The sequence below is a fragment of the Bombina bombina genome, chromosome 1 (genome assembly GCF_027579735.1).
Source record: "Bombina bombina isolate aBomBom1 chromosome 1, aBomBom1.pri, whole genome shotgun sequence".
In the NCBI taxonomy this organism is placed as follows: Eukaryota; Metazoa; Chordata; class Amphibia; order Anura; family Bombinatoridae; genus Bombina; species Bombina bombina.
Genome location: NC_069499.1, coordinates 175826846 through 175841861, shown reverse-complemented (window position 1 = coordinate 175841861; position 15016 = coordinate 175826846). Strand labels below are relative to the sequence as shown.

General features: G+C 41.5%; 1 protein-coding gene and 1 long non-coding RNA gene across 3 annotated transcripts in view; one reads left to right on the top strand and one right to left on the bottom strand.

The window, feature by feature from the left end:
- SLC25A21 (solute carrier family 25 member 21) overlaps positions 1-15016 on the bottom strand; it is a 939705-nt gene that overhangs the window by 245990 nt on the left and 678699 nt on the right. The window lies entirely within an intron of this gene.
- LOC128645018 (uncharacterized) overlaps positions 1-15016 on the top strand; it is a 261753-nt gene that overhangs the window by 78635 nt on the left and 168102 nt on the right. The window lies entirely within an intron of this gene.

Below are 15016 nucleotides of genomic sequence, written 5' to 3'. Positions count from 1 at the left end.
TATACTTGGAAAAAAGCCAAGTCCATTAAAGATTCTTTTCTTTACACCATTTTACCATAATTGCCAAAACCCTATAATAAGCCTCAGCTGCAATTGGTTTAAGCATTTTTGCTTAATGCCAATGCATTATAATCTATTAGAATGCAAGATAAAAGTCATGTGATTACAAGGTGTTTAAAGGGAGAGTGTACCCAAAAACAAAAATACAATATTTAAATAAATAATTGGGTAAATATAAAGTGTGTCAACATTTATTAAAAAATCTGCACCTAAAGTAATTAAAGATACAAGTAAACTTTCCTTTTTTACCAGTCCTGATATCAGATGGCAGAATGGACATAATTCCCACTCTGCAAACAGCTTGATACTTTTGCTACTGTCCCTTGTCAAATATAACAGCAGCCAACATCAGTCCCTTTAAGGAGATTTAATGTCATGGATCTTAGACAAAGTTCTTTACTGACTAACAGTATATAGAACTGAGTTCTTCTGATGCTACATTAGAATGGGGTAATATACAGTATCATTGGTTGGTAATAGTGCTGCAGACCCTATTGGCGCTCTACAAAATAACTGATAATATGAATTACATATAACAAAGATTTACTTGCAGCACATTCCTTCTTTGATGAAAAGGAAAAAACTGCATTACAGAAAGCATTGGTAGCATTTTTTTTATACTGAAAGGATGTTTCGACAAGAGTAAAACATTGCAATCTTCTCTTTTATTGACATTTGTATAACAAGTTTATACAGATCAGCTATTTTCACATCAAAAACGACATTTTGTCAGCAAATTAGTTTTTACTGATACACAAAAGCATGTGCAAACAATTTCCTATTAATTCTGAGTTCATCAAGGTAATCACAATCTAGAGGAAAATCCATCACTGCCTCGTTTCATCCAGTTTAAAGGGAAATAAAAATGAAAAACAAAATACTCTACACTACTGCTTACATATAACTATGTGCCTTACCGACACACATGATTTAAACACCAGCTAGTTCCCAGTAGTGCATTGCAGTTCCTGAGCCTACCAAGGTATACTTTTCAACAGTAGCTACTGAGGAAAGATGGCCACTAGCAGGGGGTGTCAATCAGCCTGATCGTATAGGATCAGGAGGAGTGATGTCCGGAGTCTCAGAGCAGGCGGACCAGTTATGGAGCAGCGGTCTTTAGACTGCTGCTTTATAACTGCTGTTTCCGGCGAGCCTGAAGGCTTGCATGGTAACAGGGGCATCAAGCTTCATTTGAAGCTTGATAATTCGGCCCCCAAGTTTGTGATGCTCCTGTAATTTGTAATTAAAGTTACATGTATCAATTAACAGGTACTGACAATATAGAAATCACACTGGCAACCAGTTATAATGGTGAAAAATGGACTCAACCTTTCTGTTGTGTGTCTCTGTGTGCCACACTGAACATGGAGAAGAGAAAGAACAGTAAAGAGTTGTCTGAGGATTTGAGAACAAAAATTGTGGAAAAGCATGGACAATCTCAAAGTTACAAGTCCATCTCCAGAGATCTTAATGTTCCTGTGTCCTCTGTGCACAAAATTGTCAAGAAGTTTACAGCCCATGGCACTGTAGCTAATCTCCCTGGATGTGGACGGAAGAAAAAAATTGATCAAAGAATGCAACAAAGGATTGTTCAAATGGTGGATAAAGAACCTCGATCAACTTAAAGACAAATTCAAGCTGACCTTCAGGCACAGGGTACAAATGTGTCAGCTCGCACGTCGCCATCTGAATGAAAACGGACGCTAGGGTAACATAGAAACATAAAAAAGCCAGATTGGAGTTTGCCAAAACTTACTTGAGGAAGCCAAAATCATTTTGGGAGAATGTGCTGTGGACAGACAAAACAAAATTACAGCTTTTTGGTAAAAACCATCATTCTACTGTTTTCAGAAAAATAAATGAGGCTTTTAAAGAAAAGAATACAGTCCCTAAAGTCAAACATGGTGGAGGTTCACTGATGTTTTGGGGTTGCTTTGCTGCTTCAGGCACTGGATGTCTTGACTGTGTGCATGGCATTATGAAATCTGAAGACTACCAAAGAATTCTGGTGCAATGTAGGGCCCAGTGTCAGAAAGTTGGGTCTTCGTCAGAGGTCATGGGTCTTACAGCAGGACAATGACCCAAAGCACACGTCAAAAAGCACCCAGAAATGGTTTAAGACATGGTTTAAGATGGCTGAAGAGTACTAAACTGAGCAGCAATGAGTCCAGATCTCAATCCCACAGAGCACCTGTGGAGAGATATCAAAACAGCAGTTAGGAAAATGAACCCTTCCAATCTGAGAGACCTTGAGCAGTTGGCGAAAGAAGAGTGGTTCAAAATTCCAGTAGAGAGGTGTAAGAAACGGATTGATGATTACAGGAAGCAATTGATTTCAGTTATTTTTCCCAAGGGGTGTGCTACCAAATACTAAATTGAGGGTGCCAATACATTTTGTCCAGTCCATTTTTGGAGTTTTGCGTGGAATGTGTCAGATTTGGCTTGCTTTTCTCCACTTTTTTGTGTCATACCAATACAAACAAAAGAAATAAACATGAGAATGCCTAAACATTTGTAATTGCAACAATTTTCTGGGCGAAGTGGTGCATTTTCTGACAGAAATGCAGGGGTGCCAATATTTTTAGCCATGTATGTATATATATATATATATATATATATATATATATATATATATATATATATATATACATATACATACATACATACACACACACATACATAAAAACACACACACACACACGTATATACTTATGGGACATAACCAATGCAGATGGAGATGGAGATGCAGTACAACTTGCTTATTTGTTAGACTTTTTATTTTTAGCACTTTATTTATAAAGGTGGGTGATAGGGTGTCATCTGAGTAGTCTTTAGATAATATCTATTATTTCTGTTAGCCCACACATGCCACAATGAAAATACAATGCCTTTAGGTATTGCTGTTTTAAACAACCGTTACAGTAACATAGCTTTGCGTGAAGAGGGATGGGCAAAATAGATACACAGTGGGTCTGTCCCACTAAGGAGAATTTTCTATAAATAGTATAACAAAATGTACAATATTTTATGCTATATTATTTTCTACTTCTTTTATGTATTATGTTCTAACATACTTATACCACATAGCCATCAGAATTTATCAACCTATATTAGTATAGCAAATATCTCCCATATGGTCATATTATTAATTATCCCCCTACAAAAGAAGTTGTTTTCTTTCTCGTGGGATTAGCACATTTTTTAGTTTTATAAATTGGTAAATTGTATTAATATTCATAAATATACACTGTATGACTTGTGCACCAGCATTCATTGTAACATCATATTTACCCAGAACTATAGAATTATATGTCCATAAGAATAAATAGTAAAACTAGGTAAATGTAATATTTGTAAATTATTTTGCTTTCTTGATCCATGCATTAATAACTCATTGAGCCTCAATACTGCATGTCACACCACTAATCCCTGAAAATCTTTAACCCCTTAGCTGCAAAACCATTGTGAAGCAATGAGCTGCATCCCTTTTAGCAGTCAAAAGGTTAAGCTATGCCACTATGCTAGCAGAAGACTGTAGAAAAAAAATATGTAAGTAATTCTTGAACTGAGACCAGAGCTGCCAAAAGTTCTGATTTGCTTGCCATGGTAATTTCAACGTTATGTAAATAGAACAGGTAAAGTAAAGCTTTGCATGACATGTAAATAAAGAATTTGTTTTACAGAACAGGATACGATTTTCTAGTTTCCTTTTTATTTAACAAACGTCTCTAATGCATCAGTCAGAGTTCATGTCCTGTGTTAATTGGCATATGTAGGGTATATAAGCACTCGGTTTTGCCAAGTGACATAAGTTAAAATGGGCAAAGGGTAGATATTATACTGGTCTATCTAATCACTGTTGGTAAGATTGTCATGTTCCAAATACAAGGAATATAGCTCTAGGGCAATAATAACGATAGGCGTATTAAAGATAACTCATTCAACATTAGACAATTATAGGGACAGTGAAAAAATATAATTTATGCTTACCTGATAAATTAATTTGTTTCATGGTGGTGAGAGTCCACGATCCATTGCTCCTTGGTATTAATCTTCCCTGCCACTAGGAAGAGGCAAATATTCCCAAACCCCAAGGACTCTATAAAACCCCTCCCACCTCACCAGGACCTCAGTCTAACGTATAGCTGAGCACAAAGAGGAAGGGAAAGTAATAAGAGCAAGCAAAAACAGACTAGAGGAAAATGGAAAAACACAACCCAGAAAAAAAGAGGGTGGAGTCTTGTGGACATGAAAGAAATTAATTTATCAGGTAAGCATAAATTATGTTTTTTTTCCATACAGGTGGTGAGAGTCCATGATCCATTACTCCTGGGAACAGAAAAGGGTGGGATCTAAGAAACATCTTTTTTTCACGGAGAAACTAAATCCACAACCCAAATAGAGCCTAAAAGAAGGCAATATAAAATAACCAATAGACAAAAAGATGCCTCAGTAGAAAATGGTAGAAGTAAATATGCAAAGAAGAGCAAATAGCTGACTAGAAAACATTGATTCACTGATAAAACATTCTAATAACTTCTAATAAGAAGTGGCCACTGGTCTATACAAATCCTCCTAGGTGGAGGCTGACCTGCTTGCAAGATAACTATATGAATCAAAAGCTTCAACCAAGAAGCCAAAGAAACTGCAGAAATTCTCTGAAATTCCTAGAAAAAGCAAAAGGAACAAACACATTAAAAGTTTGCCTAAAAACCTAAATAGGGTCAACATAACACTACAAAACTATCATAGAATCCAAAACATGAAGAGAATAATAAAGAAGGAACAACAATGTCCCAACTTATATAGTCAGAAAACATAACCCTATCCTTATCCTAAAAGAAAAAATAAGATAAGGAGGAGCAAAATAAAGAGTAGAAATAGCAAAATGAAACAAAACTTCCATAGGTCCAAAATGAAGACCAAATAAAGATTCTAATGAGGAAAAAAGTATAATAAAAGGCTTAATTCTAAGCCAGGGAGGACTAAATCATGTATGTCAGAAAGGATAGCAATGTTATTACAGAACATAACTAAAAGGACAGAAAACTGGCAGATAAACCTTTATCCAAACCATCCTGTAAAACCAGCAAAAAAACTGGGAATCCAAAAAGAATGCTAAGAAAAAACTTGATTTGAACACCAAGAAATAAAGGCCTTCCAGACCTTAAATAATGATTCCCCTAGTCACAGACTTACAAGCATGTATAAGAAACTCAATAACTGATCAAATAGTTCAAAGGGTTTCTGATTCTATCACCATGTCATCAAGAAAAGAGAACTAGAATATGGATAGAAAGAAGGACCTTAATATAGAAGGCTTGGATGCAAAAGAAGCAGCCAAGGAGAAAAACTGGATAGCAGAGCAAGATCTACATACCAAATGCTGCAGAAACAAGCTGAAGCAAGCTGTACCAATCTTGGCAATCACCCTGGAATAAAAGACCAGAGGATGGAAAAAATATAGGCTAGCCAGAAAGACCACTGAACTACCAGAACATCCACAAAAGCCATCAGAACTATCTCTGGGTGGCCCCAAAGATCTATTATCTGATAGAACATAACCAGATGAAGAGACCACTCTTCCAGACAGAAGAACTAAAGTCTGAGAAAAAAAATGCTTTTAAGTTATACAGTCCTGGAACATGAACAGCAGGAAATAAGACAGTAATAAGCTTCTGCCAAGGAAGGAACTAGGAATAACTAGGGAATTGTAAATTCCTACCTGATGATTGACATAAGCTACAGATGTAATATAGTCTAATCTGAAACAGAGAAATATATCTGTTATAATAGATGTAAACTCTGAAGGACCCTAAATATTGCATGGAGTTTAAAAACATCAAGAGGTAACCTCGCCTCCTAAAGAAACCAAACTCCTTATGCCTTCTAAGACCCCCAGACAGCCCCCCAAGCCGGAAAAAACTTGCATCTGTAGAGCTTAAAGACAAAAGAAGCCTCCTGCATAAAGAGCAAATAGCTCATCTAGCAAGACAGAAACAGACTTGTTCTGAAATGTAAATGGGTCCTTTATCTGAGGAATCAGTAAATTGTTTGGAAAAAAAGACTTTACAACCATGTTGTTGAAGAAACATCAGTCTGCAGGAGAGAAATACACCCCAATGAAAAGATGGAACTCATCCAGGCTAGGAAACACTGCAATACCCTGACAACTGATTACAGATAAGAAGGTATCCAGAACCTTAGATATGTATATAGAATATTCTGAGAACTGAAGCCAGACCAACCGGAAGAGCAACAAACGGAAAAATCTCATCCAAAAAAACAAATCTCAGAAACTGATGATGTCCTAGAAATAAGAACATAAAGGTAAGCATCCTTAAATCTATTGAGGACATAAACTGCCCTCACAGAAAAATCTAAATAGTTTCCATTTTGAAGGTAGGAACTTGAGAAAGTTGATTAAAGTTTCTAGGTCAGAATAGAATAGAATGTTCCTTCCTACTTGAGGAACAATGAATAGAATGGAGTTTTCATCTACTTGAGCCTAGTTTCTAGTAAAATAGAACAGAAAAAACCCTCCCTTGGGAGGCCTTGATCTGAAACCTTTTCAGTATCCTTGAGACTATAATAGTAATTCAAGAAACCTGAACAGACTAAAACCACACTTCCTGAAAAAGGAGTAACATATCCCCTACTAAAGCCTCTCGGTCGAGGGCTGCACCTACATGCAAACTTGGATGGGGTTAAGATCTTAAATTGCTTATTCCTGTTCCAATTCAACTAATAAACATTCCCCAGAGCAAAAAAAAAATGGCCTGGTATCTAGCTTTTCAGTTTTGCAAGCAGAGGGTATAGTGCTTAAATCGAGTAAAAGGCACTTAAATATTTAGCAAATACCATCCTATTATTTCCATACAGAACCAGAAGAACTCTGATACTAGGCGGAAAAAAAAATATCTGAGCCTTGTTCTGATAAAAGGGACAAAACACAAATCTAATCTTAAAATATACTCTTGAATTACTATTCCTGAGGAAGAAAAACTGCTTATCCCAGACACAATAGAAATAATGGCAATTCAAAAATAGAACAAAATAACATCTTCCTCTGTAAAGAAAGAGATAAAAGTCTGGAATTAGAAAGGAGGCTCCTGGAGGTGGGCAAAGCTTAGCAGGAAGTAGCTTTGACCAGAGGAGGAAGAGGCCCAGGGATGAGGTGACATTGGGGAAAGGGTGGAGCAAAGGAGGCCAGCATATAAAGAAAGGCTGAGCGGGAAAGACAGCAGTTTGCTGTAAACAAATAGTGTTAAAATCATCTGGTTCTGCGTGTTTTTCACGCTCAGTCTGAGGCATGGCTTCCTTGGACGAGCTCCTTCAGCGGATCAGGGAGGCTGCTGAGAACAGGGGACCTACCTAGCTGGAGTCTCAGATGCGGTCCATCCTGCAGGAGCGGCATGAGGATCCGGTAGTGGAGCAGTCAGCGACACAGCAGAGGTCTACAAGGCGTTCCAGGCCTCCAGTTCGTTTGAGCCCTGACGTTGGGAGTCATGCTGGAGGTGGCCGGAGGGGCAGCGCAAGTGCTGGGAGGCGGATGACCCGATTGGAAGCAGCAGTCGGCACGGCGGATCACGTGGGCCAATCATCAGTGGTGTCGTCAGAATCGGTGAGCGGTGGGGGATCCGGAGCTGGATGCCTCTCACAGGCGGGCCACCAGGGGTAAGTGGTGTAGCGTCATGGTGGCGCACGGTCCAGATGAGCCTGATCCTGCTGGGGATGAGCCTCAAAGGCAGCGGGAGGGAGACGGTCCAGTAGGGCCTGTGATTGATTATGGAATATAGGGGGAGTGAAGGGGAGGCAGTAGGGGCTAAAGATCAGAGGCAGGATGGGAGCTTGGGTGTTGAGGTGGGTGGAGCTCAAGTGAATGAGGAGAGGAGTTCCAGGTACCTGGGTTTGGCAAAATTTTCTGATATGGGTGGATCTTCTGGTAGGATGCTAGTGGATGAGGGCTATGGTTTTGGAGAGGAGGAGGATTTAGAATTTGACTCTGGGTATATGGCCCTTTTCTTACATTCGTCTGATGATGAATATGATCCCGAGGCTCAAAAAGGGTTAGGGGTACGCTTTAAGGGGGTATTGGATAGGGAACTCTGTGGTAGTTAAGCCTGTGAGTGACCTTTATTCTGCTGGGGACCCAGGGTTTTCAAGAATGGTTGAGGATTGTGGGGAGGGTACCTCATGCATCAGTTTTTCTTTTGCAGGATCTAGTGAATCTAGAGTATGGCTAGGGGCTCAGCCTGGCCCATCCACAGCGGTGGAAGAGTGTGACGGTCTGGAGGTGGATTCCTTTGGCCTGTACTGCTCCTGGACGGAGTCCATTCGTCTGGAGCCTGATGAAAGCATGCCACTGGAGGTACGGCCTGTTGGTGTTGGACAGGTAAGGCAAGGGGGTATGGCCTTGGCAGGAGAGTTGGCCAGGAACCAGAATGGGGCCAGGTTATCTACGGCTGCTACTAGGGGTGGCAGGGGAGGGGTTAGACGGCCAGGGCAGCCTGGGGACTATGCAGGGGCAACGAGGGGTAGGTCACATAGAGGACCAGGGTCTGAGGTTGCCTGGTCTGGAGGTGTTGGAGTAATAGCCCCTAAGAGAGGGAGAGGTGGTGTTACTGCTGGGGGTACCGGCCTGCACAGGGGAAGAAGGGGGGAGAAGTTTTCTTCTCCTGGATATGTATTCACGTGTTGCTGTCTTTCAGGATCAGCTACGACAGCCGGATCAGCATAGGTTGACGGGAAGTGATTTGGCTGCCTCACGCATGGACAACGGAGCAACGCATGGGCTCCAGTCCTGGTGTTCTGGCAGCATCACAAGGGGCTGTAGAGGCGATGGCTAGTGTTGTTAACAAGACGGTCGGGGTGGGCCGAACTTGGGGTGGCAGACACGGCCATGTCTCGGTCTTGCCTTTGCTCCATTGGCCCACTGGGCATGCATCTGACGGCAGAGTTGAGGGAAAAAATCTATAAGAGGGAATGTATTGAGTTGTTCTCCCTTTTGCCACTTGAGCAGTCCTTTGAGATCCCTGAGGATTCAAAGAAGGATGCCACTAAGAAGGAGGAAAAGGAGCGTAAAAAGGAAACTACCTAAAACCTTTACTAATTGGTTTCAGGCGTTTGTTATCTACGCAAGTGTTTTTGCGGGTAGGTTTCCCAAGCAGGGTGGGGCTCTTTTTTGCTATCTTGATGAGGTTGCAGCTGCTCAGAGAACGTACGGTGGTATGGCCTGGTGGGTGTACAATGAGTAGTTTAGACAGCGTCTGTTGGTAAAACCTAACATGAAGTGGGACGACCAGGACATGGGGTTGTGGCTCAAGATTATGACACCACTGCGGTCAAAAAAGGGTTTTGTAATCCCTTAACAAGGGGGTAGTGGGGTCTTTCGTGGTAATTTGAAATTGGCTCGGATTTGGCCTGAGGTGGTGCATGAAAAGCTTAAAAAGGAGGTGTCTTTGGGATGCATGGCAGGTCCCTTTGTTTATACTCCTCTTGCAGATTTGCGGATTTCGCCGCTGGTGGTGGTTCCAAAATGGGAAACGCGAAAGTTTTGGATGATCCACCATTTGTCATTCCCTAAAGGGGGGTCGGTGAATGATGGTATTCCGTGTGAGTTGTCTTCAGTCAAATATGCGTCCTTTGATCAAGCTGTTGGCTTGGTTAGGGAGGCGGGGTGGTTGACTTTGTTGGCCAAAATTGACATTGAGGCCGCTTTTCGATTGTTGCCGGTGCACCAGACGTCGCATCATCTCTTGGGTTGTTGAGTCGATGGGTTTTACTACATAGACATGTGTCGACCTATGGGGTGTTCTATCTCCTGTTAATTTTTTGAGTGTTTTAGCACATTCCTGGAATGGGTTATAAAGGAACGGTTGGGCCTTACGTCATTGGTTCACTACCTTGACGATTTCTTGTTTGAGGGCCCAGCCGGTTCGGGGGGGGTGTAAACGTTTGAGGGATGTTGCTATCAAGTGGCGGAGGAGTTCGGTGTGCCCATTGCATTTGAGAAATCTGAGGGGCCGGTAACATCACTCAGTTTTTTGGGCATTACTATTGACTCTGTTAACATGGAATGTCGGCTTCCTAGTGATGAGGTCTCTGACCTGGTTGCGGTCATTGAGCGGTCATTGTTGGCAAACAAAGTTACACTCAGGGATCTCCAATACCTGCTGGGAAAGTTGAACTCTGCCTGCAGAATTATTCAGATTGGAAGGGTTTTCTGTAGGAGGTTATCCTTCGCTACTGCTGGGGTGGTGAAGCCGCATCACTTTGTGAGGCTTTCCAAGGAGCTTAAGGATGATTTGAGAGTTTGGAAACAGTTTTTATTGGGTTTTAATGGCTCGACTTTGATTCAAAAGGTTAAGGTGTCTATTCTAAAAAGGGACTGGGATTGGTGAATGATGTGGCTGGTGGTTTTGGTGCCTATTTTCAGGGTCATTGGTGTTCGGCCACTTGGCCGGATGATTGGTCATCTTCAGGGTTAGTTAAGAACCTGGTCTTTTTGGAATTGTTCCCGATTGTGGTGGCCCTATTTGTGTGGGAAGGTGATTTGGTCAATCGGTCTGTGTTTTTTTATTTGGACAACATGGGGGTTGAGTATGCCTTGAATACTTTGACGGCATCATCTCCTCCGGTGTTGCAATTGTTGAGGCTGCTAGTACTAAAATGTTTGAAGATGAATGTGTGCATTAGGGCTAAACACATTCCAGGCGTATGTAATTCTATAGCAGATTCCTTATCTCGTTTCCAGGGGCAGCGGTTTCAAAAGCTGGCGCCACATGACGTGGAGGGTTGTCTGTGTCCAACTTACCTAGGGAGGCTTGTAATGGAGGATTGGCTGGACAGGTGAAGGCTTCACTGACGCCAGGTACTTGGGTGGCTTACTCCAGAGTTTGGTGGGAGTGGGAGGTTTGGTTATCCGACTATGGTATTTGTGAAGGTGTCCATGACCGTACTGGTGTGTTGTTGGAGTGGATGTGGGTCTGGAGGTGCAGGAATTTGTCCTCTTCTGCTATGGATAGGAGTTTGGCTGCAATAGCTTTTCATTTTAAGCTTAAGGGTTTGTGTGATGTTACCAAAAGTTTTTGTGTTCGGCAGGTGTTGAAGGGTTTAAAGATGGGTTGTGGCGGTCACCTTCCTGATGGTAGACGGTCTATTACATTTTCACTGTTGGGGAGGATTTATGGTGTTTAATCGGTGGTATGTTTGTCGGAATTTGAAGTATGTTTGTTCAGGTTGGCTTTTGTTTTGGCTTTTTTGGGGGGCTTTTCGGATTTCGGAGTTGGTCAATGGGAATTTGAAGACCTTGGGTGATTTGGGTGTGACATTGTATGATTCCAGAGTTTAAATCTTTTTGAGGCGAAGTAAAATGGATCAGGTGGGTAGGGGTCGGACTGTCGTGGTTTTCCCAAGTGGTTTTGAGGTTTGTCCTTGGAAATTTTTGAAGAGTTATTTGTTGTTACATCAGGATGGTCACCCACTGTCGCAGTCTCAGTTTAGGGCTGTGTTGAAGAAGTTGTTAGAGAGGTTGGGGTTCTCTGCGAGAAATTTTGGATATGATTCCTTCAGGATTAGGGCTGCTACTGAGGCATCTGCTAGGGGTTTGTCGGAAAATATGGTTAAGAACATTGGTATTTGTGGGTCTGGGAGGTACCACCTGTATGTACGCCCTGAATTGGGCGTGTGAGGGTTGGTGAATTTAATTTCTGTTTGTATTTTAGGTTTGGAATGGCTGTGGTTGGTTGGTTGGCCACTCTTTCATTTATTAAGCCAGGAGAGCGGCAGCTTTGAAGGCGGATGGATTACAGTTTGGTTTTACCAAGTATTGTTGTGAGGTGAAATGGTTTGGTGTCCGTGGACTCAGATGGGACAGATTGTTGCTTTTGTTGTGGATTATAGCAGGCAGTTTCAGCCTCCAACTGTATTATTGGTGCACGCGGAGGATAATGAACTGGGTTTTGTGCCACAGAGGGAGTTGGTGAGGCATATTAAGAGAGATTTGGGGAGATTGGCAGCAGCTTTTTCTTATGGATTTCAAGGAGGCCTTGTGTAAGGTTGGCGGGACTGGACTGATTGTATCAGGCCAGTCGTTGGCAGGGGTGCTAGTCCTTGCAATTACAGCAGGTTATAGCCAATTGTTAGTGCTGCTGAATTTTGCCTTCCCATGGGGTGGAGTTCAAGGTGGGGTCTCTAAGGGCAAGGGGTTCCTTAGAGAAATATGTTATTTAACATTGACGGGCTCAATCACATGCACGGTTGGGTTTAGTGGAATGAGGGCCATATAAAAAACATAATTTATGTAAGAACTTACCTGATAAATTCATTTCTTTCATATTAGCAAGAGTCCATGAGCTAGTGACGTATGGGATATACATTCCTACCAGGAGGGGCAAAGTTTCCCAAACCTCAAAATGCCTACAAATACACCCCTCACCACACCCACAAATCAGTTTAACGAATAGCCAAGAACTGGGGTGATAAGAAAAAAGTGCGAAAGCATATAAAATAAGGAATTGGAATAATTGTGCTTTATACAAAAAAATCATAACCACCACAAAAAAGGGCGGGCCTCATGGACTCTTGCTAATATGAAAGAAATGAATTTATCAGGTAAGTTCTTACATAAATTATGTTTTCTTTCATGTAATTAGCAAGAGTCCATGAGCTAGTGACATATGGGATAATGACTACCCAAGATGTGGATCTTTCCACGCAAGAGTCACTAGAGAGGGAGGGATAAAATAAAGACAGCCAATTCCTGCTGAAAATAATCCACACCCAAAATAAAGTTTAATGAAAAACATAAACAGAAGATTCAAACTGAAACCGCTGCCTGAAGTACTTTTCTACCAAAAACTGCTTCAGAAGAAGAAAATACATCAAAATGGTAGAATTTAGTAAAAGTATGCAAAGAGGACCGAGTTGCTGCTTTGCAAATCTGATCAACCGAAGCTTCATTCCTAAACGCCCAGGAAGTAGAAACTGACCTAGTAGAATGAGCTGTAATCCTTTGAGGCAGAGTTTTACCCGACTCGACATAGGCATGATGAATTAAAGATTTCAACCAAGATGCCAAAGAAATGGCAGAAGCTTTCTGGCCTTTTCTAGAACCGGAAAAGATGACAAATAGACTAGAAGTCTTTCGGAAAGACTTAGTAGCTTCAACATAATATTTCAAAGCTCTAACAACATCCAAAGAATGCAACGATTTCTCCTTAGAATTCTTAGGATTAGGACATAATGAGGGAACCACAATTTCTCTACTAATGTTGTTGGAATTCACAACCTTAGGTAAAAATTCAAAAGAAGTTTGCAACACCGCCTTATCCTGATGAAAAATCAGAAAAGGAGACTCACAAGAAAGAGCAGATAATTCAGAGACTCTTCTGGCAGAAGAGATCACCAAAAGGAACAAAACTTTCCAAGAAAGTAATTTAATGTCCAATGAATGCATGGGTTCAAAAGGAGGAGCTTGAAGAGCCCCCAGAACCAAATTCAAACTCCAAGGAGGAGAAATTGACTTAATGACAGGTTTTATACGAACCAAAGCTTATACAAAACAATGAATATCAGGAAGATTAGCAATCTTTCTGTGAAAAAGAACAGAAAGAGCAGAGATTTGTCCTTTCAAAGAACTTGCGGATAAACCTTTATCTAAACCATCCTGAAGAAACTGTAAAATTCTCGGAATTCTAAAAGAATGCCAAGAAAAATGATGAGAAAGACACCAAGAAATATAAGTCTTCCAGACTCTATAATATATCTCTCTAGATACAGATTTACGAGCCTGTAACATAGTATTAATCACAGAGTCAGAGAAACCTCTTTGACCAAGAATCAAGCGTTCAATCTCCATACCTTTAAATTTAAGGATTTGAGATCCTGATGGAAAAAAGGACCTTGCGACAGAAGGTCTGGTCTTAGCGGAAGAGTCCACGGATGGCAAGAGGCCATCCGGACAAGATCCGCATACCAAAACCTGTGAGGCCATGCCGGAGCTACCAGCAGAACAAACGAGCATTCCTTCAGAATCTTGGAGATTACTCTTGGAAGAAGAACTAGATGCGGAAAGATATAGGCAGGATGATACTTCCAAGGAAGTGATAATGCATCCACTGCTTCCGCCTGAGGATCCCGGAATCTGGACAGATACCTGGGAAGTTTCTTGTTTAGATGAGACGCCATCAGATCTATTTCTGGAAGCTCCCACATTTGAACAATCTGAAGAAATACCTCTGGGTGAAGAGACCATTCGCCCCGGATGCAACGTTTGGCGACTGAGATAATCCGCTTCCCAATTGTCTATACCTGGGATATGAACCGCAGAGATTAGACAGGAGCTGGATTCCGCCCAAACCAGAATTCGAGATACTTCTTTCATAGCCAGAGGACTGTGAGTCCCTCCTTGATGATTGATGTATGCCACAGTTGTGACATTGTCTGTCTGAAAACAAATGAACAATTCTCTCTTCAGAAGAGGCCAAGACTGAAGAGCTCTGAAAATTGCACGGAGTTCCAAAATATTGATCGGTAATCTCACCTCCTGAGATTCCCAAACTCCTTGTGCCGTCAGAGATCCACACACAGCTCCCCAACCTGTAAGACTTGCATCTGTTGAAATTACAGTCCAGGTCGGAAGAACAAAAGAAGCCCCCTGAATTAAACGATGGTGATCTGTCCACCACGTTAGAGAGTGTCGTACAATCGGTTTTAAAGATATTAATTGAGATATCTTTGTGTAATCCCTGCACCATTGATTCAGCATACAGAGCTGAAGAGGTCGCATGTGAAAACGAGCAAAGGGGATCGCGTCCGATGCAGCAGTCATAAGACCTAGAATTTCCATGCATAAGGCTATCGAAGGGAATGATTGTGACTGAAGGTTTCGACAAGCTGAAATCAACTTTAGACGTCTCTTGTCTGTCAAAGACAGAGTCATGGACACTGAATC